Raw genomic sequence first — 12,839 nt, 5'->3', positions numbered from 1 at the left:
TACAAGATGCCAACCATTTCCTCACAGCCACTCTACACTTGTGTTTAAGGGTGACAAGGCCTGAGTCGTACCAGGAGTTGCACTAGTTTTTAGGCTTCATGAAGATCCTCATGACAGGGGCAAGTACATCGAGTATGTCGGAGATAGCATAGTGGAGCATAGAAAGGTCTGTGTCAGGGTGTGAGTCAGTCAGAGGTCCAGGAGGGGGAGAGAAAGATCTGACAAATGCCTCACAGACACACGCTTCATGGGTCGAATGAATGACTGAGAAGGTGGGTGGCAGTGTGGGCGCCCGCTTGACCTGAGGGGTAGAGCGAGAGAAATGTGAGAGGAGAAGAGAAAGTGGTCACTCCAATAGAGAGGAGTGGCGAGAGGGTTAGAGAGGGGGAGGTCTGAGGAGATCAGAGCATCAAGAGTGTGCCTTGCAGAATGGTGGGACAGGAAGCATCCAGGTGGATTTTGAAGTCTCCTAGGAGGAGGAGTTGAGTGGTCGAGGCCAGGAGGGAGGAAGGAAGGTCTGTCAACCTGGAGAGGAAGGAGGTGATCTAACCAGGTGGACGGTAGATAGTAGCCACTGTGAGAGAGTGGCCAGGAGAGAGAGAGAAAGCCTACAGACCAGGCATTCAAAGGAGGAGTATGCCTGCATAAGAATGATAGAGGCAGGAATCAACTCTGGAAAGATCAGGCTACACCCCCACTGGCACGATTGGATCTGGGTTCCAGAGAGGATCTTGTAGCCATCAGAGAGGAGAGTGTCAAAGCTCGTAACAGAGCTGGCCGTGAACCATGTCTCGGTGAGACCAAAGACATTGCGGTTGAGTTCTTCCAGGAGACGGTAGATGTCAGAGGAGTGTTTGACAGCTGAGCGAAAGTTAAGAGTGGCAAGGTGGAGATGGTTGCCATCCTTGAAATACTTCTGGGTAGGGGTACAAATCAGAGGTACTCCATGTGGAGGTGTAGGAGGAGCCAGAGGGTGAGCAGAGGAGGTAGGAGGAGAAGGCAAGGTAGCCGAGGAGGAGGAAGAGGGCGCTAAAGAGGTGGCACAGGGTGGAGGCAAGGAAGCTGAAGAAGGGAGAGCAGGGACAGCGGGAGAAGAAAGAAAATGGATAAGGAGCAGGAAGCATCTATCAAAGAGGAGGAGGAGGTTGGCCTGAGGGTCTTGGACTAAGATGGTGCCATTCAGGTAAACATTAATGATGACTTTAGAGGAGTAGAAGGAAGCTAGAAGGGCCTCGCATAGGTCTGCCGAAGGAAAGACAAAGAGGATGTTGGTAAGGGTCTGTCTGGAGGAAGCACCGGTTTAGTTTACAGCGATAGGGAGGCCTGGGTTGGAGACCAGGATATCCTTTTTGAACGTATTCCTACCAGACTTAGTGAGAAGGGCAGGATAGTCGATAGAAAAGCAGTTGGAGAAGATAGGAGAAACAGAGAGCATCATAGATGGTGGGGGAGGAGGAGAAGGTTGTGGGGGGTGGGTGGGGAGACAACAGAAGGGGTAGAAACTGGGGGAGAACACAGGTGGGGTGCAAGCAGAAGAGATGGAGCGAGGCACGAACAAGTGGTATGTAGATAACTAACTGAGCTGGAAGGAGCTAGAAGGAGAGCTCAGGAGAGAGCACAAAAAGCACAAGGCAGTATGATGAACAACAACCAGTTTAGCAGGGCAGCAAGAACCAGAGCCATCAGAGAAAGAGAATGTAGAGGAAGAAGAGGACAGCAGTACAAAAGACCATTCACAGAAGGACAAAGAACACAAGGCAGTATGTTGCACAAAACCAGGTAAGCAGAAAAACAAGAATAAGAGCAATCAGAGAATGAAATCCTAGAGGAAGAAGAGCACCAAATACAAAAGACATTTCACAGAGCCAGAACCAGAGCAGTCAAAGAAAGGGAAACCTAGAGGAAGGAAGAGCACAGCAGTACAAGAGACAATTCAAAGCAACAACAGAACAGACGGTGGAAGAAGAACCAAGATGGGGAGAAAAAGCAAGGCAGAACACAAAGCAGTGCATGGCAGAAACAGCAAAACTAAGGGCGCGAGTCTTGCGCGAATGAGAGATTGCGAAGGAATGCACGGGCGAAGAATGTGCAGAGGGTGCACAAAGGATGAGGGGTGCGAGGAACCAACGCAATCAAGATTTCATGGGAACCGCAGACTAGGACACTGAGGCGCAAGGTGGCTGAGGGTAGAGGAAGCACTGGAGCACACGAGCACGGAGTACGAGGGTGAGCGCAGGCCGAGGATGCGTAGCTGGTGGGCAAGCAGGGAGCTGAAGGGATGCAGAGGCACACGTGATCGAGGGATTGTGAGGGAACGCATAGGTAAAGGATGCGCGGTGTGAGCAAGCCAAGAAGTGATATGCGAGGAACCAGCGCAATCGCGGATCACGTGGGACCACACAAAAGGGCGGGCATCCCAAGGATGGGGTGGGGCGGAAGCACACACGCTCGCGAGAGTGCGAGGGGCCACGCAAGTCGAGAACATGCATATCAACAGACAGGGATGGGAGAGGTGCAGAGGCAATGCGACAAAGGATGCAACGGCCTTACACGTCAGGGGGGTGAGGCGCGGTGAAGGATGCAAGGGGCCACGCATGTTAGGGATGCATGGTGCGTGAAGCAGAGGAAAGAAGTGGCACGGACGTGCACACGTAGGAATGCACAGGACCATGCAGGGAGACGACCAGGAAGGGGACAGACTAGAGCAGCGAGAGGGTAACTCGAGGAGGGGTCGGAGGGGAAAGCGCAGGTAGGGGGGCGACAGGGAAGGGGCTCACACAGCAAGGGCCTGGGCAGAGGCAAGGTTGCGGGACACAGAAAGTGAAAGGCTCAGGGGAAGAGCTAAGAAGCACAATGCAAGCTAACTGTAATTGTACACTGATTATTGTTTCTGGTACCATAAGGTGTGTAAGCAGCAACTGCTACTGCTGACCCACACCAAAAAAGACTTGTTAACCTGTTCCGTTTCCTACCAGCAAAGTCTACACCAAATTGATGTGGACTTCTCGTGCCTTTTCATTGCCAATGCAACACATTTTACTGAATGAATGAATAAGAACATTTATTTCTATTTCATTTCATTTAATTGCTTACGGTTGACATCAAAAATGTGCATTTTTCACATTTTGTAAGGCATTGTATCACTATAAATACCACTATAATTTCCATGTCTACATCCCTTAAAATTCCAGCAACGATGTACACGTAACAAAATTCATCAGTACAAAACCACGAAAATGAACACATCTAAGTCCCCTTAAGTTTCAATTCATAATAACGAATATCAGTTCTCCCTATCAAAATATTTAAGACTACTCCCTGTTTCAACACAAAAGAGCCAATTTTAACAGCTTTAAAAGACTTCCAACCCTTTTAAAACTCTCAATACAGCCAAAGACAGTGCAATTGAATAGACCTCTCAACATATTCTCCCTTTAGGGGTCAGTTTGGACCCATGCTAAACTTTGAATACATCTTGCAAAACACAGAATCTGTAATTGCAGCAGGGCACGGCATTGGAAGAACATTTACAATGCATCTATTTCGGAACTAAGGGACTTCACATGTGACATCTGGCTGCCCCACACTCGTAGACATCACTACTTTCATAACTTATTACAATTGGGGTTTTGACATCACACTGATCCAGCGCAGAGCACTTCCACTGTCGGTGGAGAGGCATTGAACTTTTCTGAATGATTTAATCTAAAATACATTTCTGTGGCACTTTAAGGGCATTCATTGATAAGAAACTGTTTATAGTAGTAAGTGTGTTTTGTGCGCTGCTGGAGTTTAGAGAGAAAGCAAGGATTATTCTGAATAATGGCACTTATTTTAAATTGCTTGAACATGTTTGCAACACGTTGCAAGATGCATTTTAGTGGGGTTTTTCCCTCGACCGAACAGAGTTGCCTTTTTGTTGCATATATCCACCACTCCGAGATCCCTTGCTTTAGAGCAAGCAAGAGACCGAGGGCCACAGCACGAGTTTGGCGTGCGGGCAGAGGGTACAGTTACATGTCAGTAATTCCGTTTCTGCCCCAGTCACACACCTCCAAATTCCTAGTTTGGAAGTGCAGTGGAGGAAAAACCTCCAGTACTTGGCTGAAGATTTCCCCTTCGTTTTACCTCCAACAAATGGGGTGTTTGCCGGGTGGGATTGTCGTGATCTACAATGGAGGGCTATGGTTTCCAGAAATGGGGATTAAACCCCCTCCCCCCCTCTCATGCAAGCATTCTCAAGCACGTGGATTTACTGTTATTCCGAGTAGCAGAAATGGTAAACACGTTTGGCTGTATTTCCCTGGAAATATCACCTAACTGGTAATGAGGCAAGGGGATAATGCTACAAACAGTGCTTTAAGTGGGCTGAACCAGCCGGGGCCGGGCCCTGGCAGTCTCCAAAAAGTGGGACTGAGCTGGGGCCCTTTCCGGGGCACCCAGTCTCACTGCAACATTGGCGGGACGCATTATCCCGCCGCAGCCGCGATGGGAGATGCTCCCGCCATTAAGTCAGGCAAGCGGACAGAAGTGCCAGCCAGCCACAGCAAGGCTGTGGCTGGCTGGCACTTCTGTCAGTCACTGTAAATTCCTCTGGTGACCCCTCGCACCAGGGGTCACCAGAGGAAGTTACTGTCCTTTTGTTTCCCCACCCCCTCCCCAGCTCACTGAAGCGTCTTTAACCCTTGGGAAACCTGGGGAATCCTCGACATATTTCGGGGTTTGTAAAAGATAGCTTGAAAGTACACAATTCAAGCCATCTTTTATAAAGCTTTGCCAACGGACAAAGACGCCTCTGGCTTTGTCCGTCGTCAAAGCTTTATAAAAGATGGATTGAATTGTGTACTTTTCAAGCCATCTTTTATAAACATAGACATGTTTTTAAAAGATGGCTTGAATAGTATGCAAACTGTAAGGTATGCACACAAATATATACAAATGTCATATATTTGTGTGCGTACCTTACTATGGTTTGTGTACTTTGCAAGCCATCTTGAAGTATACAAACCATAATAAGGCATGCAAACAAATATATAAAAGTAAGCATTTATATATTTATGTGCGCACTGTACTATGGTTTGTACACTTTTAAAGCCATCATTTATAAACAAAGAAATATGTAACATATTTCTATGTTTAGAATAGAGGGCTTGCATAGTACACAAACCGTAGTAAGGTACGCACACAAATATGTAACATGTGTATATATTTGTGTGCATACCTTACGGTTTGTGTACTTTTTTAGGCCACGCTCATCCCACAAGTCACACCCCAAAATGAGGGCCCCCACTCGATTTCTTACCCCACTTAAAGCCCTGGCTACAGCCTTGTCTAAATAGGCATAAAGTGCACCCTTAGTCCATACAAAGGTTATTGAAGGTCAACTGGGATGTCTGTGACCTTATAAAGGGACTCGGCATTCGGCCTCGTTCTCTATCTGGTCAAGGCACTCCTCAATGACTTGTAGTATCATTATAACGCACAATAGGCAGTGCATGATCCCATCTATTTACCAGGGCCAGGATCTTCGAAGTGCCTTATTTAAGCGTTTTTATATAATGAAGCTTGATTAGCAACTGATGTATTTTGGGCTCAGCTAATGGCGGGTAAATTGATTTCACCCATCATAGAGGTCTGTTCCTATTATAATGAACTATTAAGGAAATGGGACAAGTTGAGCATTTGATAGAACTATTCTAATGGATTTGTTCTTACGAATTTGTATTGAAATCGTTCAATGAATTATGTATTTGTGCATTGTACAATGTTACTTTTTGTGTACATAACTGTACAGTTTTTGGGTCAAATTTTTATTAAAAACTAGAACACAATAAATGTAATGAAATAAAAAGGAACATATAAACATTCCAAAGGCGCACACATTCACACTCGCACGCACACACACGCTCACTCAGCCACACACACTTACCCACTCTCGCACACCTACACACATATACACACACACACACAAGCACACACACTCTCACACTCACACACCTACACACATACACACGCATGCACACATACACTCTCAATCACACACAAGCACTCACACACACACATACACACACACACACTCACACACACTCACACACATACACACACACTCTCACTCACACACACTCTCACTCACACACACACACACTCACTCACAAACACACTCTCACATACACTCACAAACACTCACGCACACACACACACAGACACACACACACACACACACACACACACACACACACACATTCACACACACTCTCTCTCTCACACACACACACACACACACACACTCACTCACAAACACACTCTCACATACACTCACAAACACTCACGCACACACACACACACACACACACGTACACACACACACACACACACTCTCACACACACAGACCCACACCACACATGCAGTCACAGGCTTGCAGCCCCACAACCTGCATTTTATTCCTATAGTGCCCCCAGTAATTGTGTAATTGTGTGCTCCCCCATCTCCTTGCATTAGTGGGTGATATGATCCAGGTCTTGCATTCAATGGAAAGACTGGCGCAAACCGACGCAGAAGCAGAGGAAAGAGAAATGGCCGGGGCTCCTGGCACGTGTTTAAGCACAGTAGGTTGAGCTGGGCACTACTGAATGGGTTGGGTATTCTAGAGTGGAGTATTGGCAGATTTAAGGGGCACTGACACTATTAGGCTTTCTCCAGCACTAGCAGAGGGAACAAACTATGAATGAGAGGGAGGGAGAGAGAAAGGGAGAGAGAGAGAGAGAGAAATGTAGAAAACTACATAGATATAGGAAGAGAAAGAGAGAGAGGAAGAATTGTGCAAGTTATATACAGAGTGAAAGAAAGAGAGAAATGTAGAAAGCTACATACAGAGTGAAAGAGAAAGAGAGAGAGGGAGAAATGTAGAAAGCTACATACAGAGTGAAAGAGAAAGAGAGAGAGGGAGAAATGTAGAAAGCTACATACAGAGTGAAAGAGAAAGAGAGAGAGAGGGAGAAATGTAGAAAGCTACACGAAGACAGTTAGAGAGGGAGATAGACAACCAAAGGGGCCAGAGGGATACACATGTGAGGAAACAGGTAGAAAGTAGGAGAAGATAATAGAGGAGAAGTGGAGGGCATGGTAGTACAGTACAACATGGGAAGAAAAGGCACAGGGAGTGTTCCAGAAAGCACCAATGGAAATCATGGGAGAAGGGAGGATGGTTATGGTCAGCTGATGTTAGGGAAAGTGTGAGGTGAGATTACAAGGTGAATAATGGACGTAAAACTGTATTGTTTTTACTTTCACTGTTCTTTATACGCCCTGTGGGTCACCTTTGGGACCTTTCAGAATGTTTGTAAGATATTGGAGAACAGGAGAGGAAGAGTATGTTAGGTAGGGATTTTGGGACACAGAGGGGCTTTAAATGAACATGTGGAGAGGGTGCAGCCAGGGTAAGAGGGAGGTTTGGGTTGTAAGTAAGAATGGGAAGTGGAGATGCAGGAGAGGAATACCAGTTTTGTAATGTTCAGTTTCTTGCTTGAAAGACACTTCCAACACTTAACATAACCATGTGCTATGGCCATGCGAACTCAGAGCAAGATACGTGTCCCGTTGCTGACCATTTGCTGACCATTTGCTGACCATTTGCCCTTCGATAACATGGTTTAACATGCCAGGACCTCTTCATTGAATTAAATGACTATAATACATCCCATTGCTAAGGTGCCAAAAGGATTCCTGCTCTACAGGAGCACAGAGATGAGTAGTGGTTTTTAAGCTCCTACTCTGCCCCCACACTACTACTAAACGAGCAGTGATCTCAATCACACAAGTGAAACAGGCACGCCATGAATGGTACATATCCCCCTTCTCTTCGGGTAGTGCAGGCCCAGTGCAGGGCATACTCTTCAAGGGGGGTGTGAGCCAGCAAGGAAGCATCCAAAACAACAATAGTGAATAAAAGATAGCTTCTAGAAAAACAAGACTATGATCAAACTGAAATGACTGACAAGCTATCAAAAGCACCAAAAAACAACCCACCCCTGTAATGAAATACATACAATATGCAGATGTTTGGATGGAAGGGGCACTTGGGGTATGAAGAGGGGGGTATGCAGGCAATTGTAGTCATAGCAATGTGCATGTTTAAGTATATGTTTTTAAGAAGGAAAGGAGCGGGGTCTTAATTGTCACTTGGGCTCGTATGACAATGCCGAGTGGACAGAACCACTGCAGATATCTTCTTTCTGAGCCTGTATTGCTTGTAGCAGACCCCCAGGCAACCTGCGAGCCAGTATTCTTGACACTTTCTGGTGCACCGAATTGTGTTTGAGGTGGTCGCGCTCAGGTAAAGGGTGTTGGGCTGGTTGATAACCGCTCCACGGGTAAAGAGAAGTTTGAATTGCGCGTGCCATATTGGTGGCTGGGTGTTACGCTCGCCTGGTCTCTGCCGGGATGTTGGGGCACGGTTGCAGCCCTCCCAGGAAGTAGAACCCCCCTGTCTGCTTTCTCCCGCTGAAAATAGGCTGTGGGCTGCTCCAATGAATTGGAACACTTCTCCTGCGTAGATATGAGAGGATGTAAGTTTGCTGGCCTGTGAGTGAATTCCCTCTCAAACGCTTCTTCCCATAGCGTGGTTTCTGTGAGCATGCATCAAACCATTAAGGCTCACCTGTAGATTATTAATGGTGAGCTCTCCGTCCTGCTACTTCTGGCAGGGGCGCATTTAGGATGAGGACTGAGTTCTTTCACTGGTTCTTCATATGTGGTGTCCAGTCCAGCTGTGACTATTCCACGCCTTTCTGGTAAGTGTCTTTCAGTTTTCTCTTTGTCTTGAAGTATTTGTATTGTCTTTCTCACAGCCTGTTGTCAGCTCTGTAGTAATGTCTATCTTTCTCCCAAATAGGTGTGATTGCGGCCCAGCTGAGCTACAGAGCACGAAGCGGCTCCAAATGAGGAGCGGATGGATCCCGCGCCGGTCCGGCAGCAGGTAAGTGGGTTTTTAAGGATAAGCGTGAAGAATTTAGCAAGCACGACCTTAAGCTGAAAGTTCGCAATGTCTAACTTTGCTTTTTGTCCTTTTACAGGGTCCGCCTTCGTGGATGAAGAAGATGTGGTGCTGCGGTGCCCAGAGCTGAAGTCCTGAGTGCCGGAGGATGAAGAAGATGTCGTGCTGCAGTGCCCAGAGCTGAAGTCCTGCGTTCTGGAGGATGTAGAAGATGTCATGCTGCGGTGCCCAGAGCTGAAGTCCTGCGTTCCGGAGGATGAAGAATGAACGCCAGGCTCAGCGGTGAAGAATGCAGTTGAATGCTGACTCCAGGAGGTAAACGTATGGGCAGGAGACTGACTGGATTCCCAAAGGTAAGTGCTGCTTTATCCCAGGCGGCGGTGAGTGTTACGCTGCATGCAAATGCAGATTAACGTGAAGCGTGCGCCTTGGGGTTCGTTCGTTTTTTTAGCTGAGCTCTTAAGGCCACGCCCGCTAGTTATTTTCTGCTTGCCACACTCTGCCACTCCTTGAAGTTGCACATGCAGCTTATAGATGGAAAGTTGCACGTGCAGCTCAAGATGGAAAGCCACACCCGGACTGACTGTACACACGTGGAAAGTTCCTGAAAAGCACTCCTGCCCATAATAAAGAGTCTTGCTTATGTTTATCCATGAGCCTGGCGCCAAAGGCGCCAGGACTGAGTCCAAACGGGCCCCCTGTGTAGAAACGTCCCAAAGGGACGTGCGTGAACCATGCTACCCCTTGCTCCCACAACCTGATGGTGCAGCTCCTGTGATCCTGGGCAAGTGGCCATGACAGCACTACCCCTCAAGGCCCCTCTCAAGGGTGGTCCTCCTCCTGGTCCTGGTTTGGTGAGGTTGTCGCGATGGAACTGCCTAACCAATTGGGGAGCATGGACATGTTCGCTTGGTTCCCAGGTTCGGTCTTGAGGTCCGTATCCTTTCCAGTCTATGAGGTAGTATAATTTGGATGGGAGCACCTTAGAGTCTAGGATAGTTTTGACTTTGTACTCCGGCTCCCCCTCAAAATTCTCAGGATCTGGTGGAATGCTGACACGTGTACCCGGTTTCATTGGTTTTAGAAGTGAAACGTGAAACACCGGATGAATCCGCATGTTGTATGGCAACTCCAATTTCATGGCGGCAGGATTGGTTATGGCTTTGAATGTGTAGGGTCCTAAGTATCTGGGGCGGAAAGCTCTTGGTCCTGTCAGAGGGATGCTTTTTGATGCCAACCAGACCTTGTCTCCGATTTGGTAACTGGGAGCTTCTCTTTGATGTTGATCTGCAAACGTTTTCTGTCTCTCCTTGGCTCTGGCCAGATCCTCGGCTGCTTCTTTAAAAACCTGGGTGATGGTTTTGTGCAGGTTTGCTGTTGCTGGCATTTCTAATATGTCGAGTGGATTGGAAATAGATGTTCGTGGATGCCGTCCGTACACAGTATAAAACTGACTTTGCCCTGTACTGGTGTGAATGGAATTGTTATATGCGTACTCCGCCAACCAGAGGATGTCTTTCCAGGAGTCTTCGGATTGTTGTAACATGCATCTTAAATACTGCTCTAGGGTCGGGTTGGTTCATTCGGTCTGGCCATCGGTTTGAGGGTGATGACTTGTGGAGAGCCGACGGTCGATTTTGGCAATTTTACAACACCTTCTCCAGAATACTGAAACAAATTGAGTTCCACAATCCCGTATTAATACTGATGGGAACCCATGCAGTCGCACAATCTGTTCCAGAGACACTGTCGCGAGAGCAGAAGCAGTGGGGAATCCTTTCAAAGGAATGAAGTGGGCCATTGTGGAGAACAACTCCACAAAAACCAAGATGGTGTTGTAACTGTTGCAGGAAGGGAGATCTGTAATAAAATACATGTACAGAGTGTGCCAAGGCGCTGGCGGTACCATCAATGGACGTAGTAGACAAGCAGGATTTTGCTTTTGGGATTTGTATTGAACGCAGACACCACAGGTCGCAATGAAGTGGCTAATGTCCTTTCTCCAAGTGGGCCACTAACAGTGGTTCTTTACTTTAGCCTGAGTTTTTTCTATTCCTGGATGTCCTTCCACCAAGGAATCATGATAGTTGGCGATGATTTGGTTTTGCAGTTTCTTATCCGAAATGTACAGTCGGCCTTGGAAGTAGGGTAGATCGTCTTTAATGGTGTATCTGTTTCCTTTTTGAAGCCATTCCTGTTGGGCAGATTGACTCATCTGGTATCGCAAGTCGAATGTAAATCGTCCAGACAGGTAGCCGTGACAATCATATTTTGGATCCGCTCTTCAGGAATGATAGCCATAGGGTCCGGTGTAGTGAAAACTTTGCTCATGCGGGAAAGGGAGTCCGCTTTCTCTTTTTGAACTCCTGGTCTATAGGTAATGATAAAGTTATATTCCGCAAAGAAGAGGGCCCAACGAAGTTGGCGCGAAGATTGCGCCTTAGCGGACTTTAAGTATTGTAGGTTGCGGTGATCTGTGATGACAGTGACTGTATGTCTGGCTTTGAGAAGATAATGGGCTTCATTACGAGGTGGGCAGTAAGGGCACCGGTGCTGGTAATCCCTTACTGCCCTACTACGAGTTCCCTTTGCGGGTCCTCCCTTAGCGCCTGATTTTTTCAGGCGTTAAGGACAGGACCCGCAAAGGGACTTTAGAGCTAATAACGGTACCGCAATTTGCGGTACCGTTATTAGCGCCTTCCCCATTGGGGGCTCAAATGGGAATGGCGAAGGGCCCTGGTGAATGGGGAATTACCGGTCCCGCCAACCTTGGAATGGACCGGTAATTGCTCCATTCACCAGGGCGGAGTCGGTAAGGTAATAGCGCCATGGTTACCTCCAACCTCGTAATGAGGCCCAATGTCTCCATGCTTTAAATGTTGCCTTGCTTTCTAGCAATACTTTGTCAGTGATTGCATAGTTGAATTCGGGAGGAGAAAGCTTACAGGACCAGAAAGTCACGGGGTGTAACTGTCCGGTTTCAGGGTTCCGTTGTGACAATACAGCCCCCATTGCTATGTTGGAGGCATCAGTTTCAACCACATGTCTGGTTGCGGGTGTCGTAGAACTGGTGCTGTGGTAAACACTCGTTTTAGTTTCTGAAAGGCTTCCTCAGCTTCTGAGTAGAATTGTTTGTTTTTCCGCAACAGAGAGGTAATAGGATGGGCCTATCTGAGAGAAACCGTGTATGAACCGACGATAGAAGGTGGCGAATCCAAGCACACTTTGTACTCCTTTTGTAGACGTCCATGAGGGCCTTTGAAGGATAGCGTCCACTTTGCATGTATCCATGCGAACGCCCCATGGTGTGAGAATAAAGCCAAGACATTCAACCCCTGTTACATGGAAAAAACACTTCTCCAACTTGACAAACAGTCGATGTTGCCGAAGCTTTTCTAGAACTGCCCGGACATGACCAATATGCTGTTCTTTGGAATTTGAATAAATGAGAATGTCATCAATATAGACAAGTGCGCAAATGTCCAGTAATTCACAGACCACGTCGTTCATAAAAAACTGGAACGCCGCAGGGGCATTATATAGCCCAAAGTGCATCACCTGGTATTCATAGAGGCCATATTTAGTACGGAATGCCGTCTTCCACTCTTCTACTTCTTTGACCCTTACAATGTGGTAGGCCCCTCATAGGTCCAGTTTGGTGTAAATCTGAGAGTTTTTTACCTGATCCAAGAGTTCTGGGATAAGTGGTAATGGGTATCTATTCTTCACTGTGATCTGGTTTAGTGATCTATAATCAATGCAAGTTCTTAAGTCGCCCTCCTTTTTAGGCACGAAAAAGAGCGCAGAGGAGGCAGGGGATTTAGAGGGACGGATGAAGCCATTGGC

The sequence above is a fragment of the Ambystoma mexicanum genome, chromosome 13, assembly GCF_040938575.1.
Source record: "Ambystoma mexicanum isolate Mex_15411 chromosome 13, UKY_AmexF1_1, whole genome shotgun sequence".
NCBI classification, from domain to species: domain Eukaryota; kingdom Metazoa; phylum Chordata; class Amphibia; order Caudata; family Ambystomatidae; genus Ambystoma; species Ambystoma mexicanum.
This window is presented reverse-complemented; position numbering follows the sequence as displayed.